This window comes from Tupaia chinensis, unplaced genomic scaffold (genome assembly GCF_000334495.1).
Source record: "Tupaia chinensis unplaced genomic scaffold, TupChi_1.0 Scaffold000258_1, whole genome shotgun sequence".
Lineage (NCBI taxonomy): Eukaryota > Metazoa > Chordata > Mammalia > Scandentia > Tupaiidae > Tupaia > Tupaia belangeri.
Genome location: NW_006159738.1, coordinates 2,839,197 through 2,839,569, shown reverse-complemented (window position 1 = coordinate 2,839,569; position 373 = coordinate 2,839,197). Strand labels below are relative to the sequence as shown.

At 27.1% G+C, this 373-nt stretch overlaps 1 protein-coding gene across 1 annotated transcript in view; it reads left to right on the top strand.

The window, feature by feature from the left end:
* Positions 1-373, top strand: part of ARPC3 (actin related protein 2/3 complex subunit 3) — an 18,261-nt gene that overhangs the window by 16,539 nt on the left and 1,349 nt on the right. The window lies entirely within an intron of this gene.

The following is a 373-nucleotide window of genomic DNA, read 5'->3' as shown; positions in this document are numbered from 1 at the left end:
AAATAAATAAATAAATAAATAAAATTAGTAAAAAAAAAAAAAGAATAGGTTTAGTTTCTGTGTTACATTGTTGCTGAACTTTTGAGTATGTGCCTACTACATTAAATATCCAGTTCACAGAATCACACTACTGAAGGATGAATTGCCTATAATGCAAACGTTTTAGTTGTTTATTCTTAGGTCAGGGTGTTTTAAACTCATAAAAAATTTTTTGTGTGACATACCTTGAATATATTACATTTATTTTGCTATGATTTTGAGAAAACTGCAGGTCTAGAAGAAAACATTTTACATGCAACTTCAAGGAGTTTATAAGGTCAGAGATGCTAGACTAATGTTTAATTTTTTTAAATAAATGTAGATTCTCTCTTTC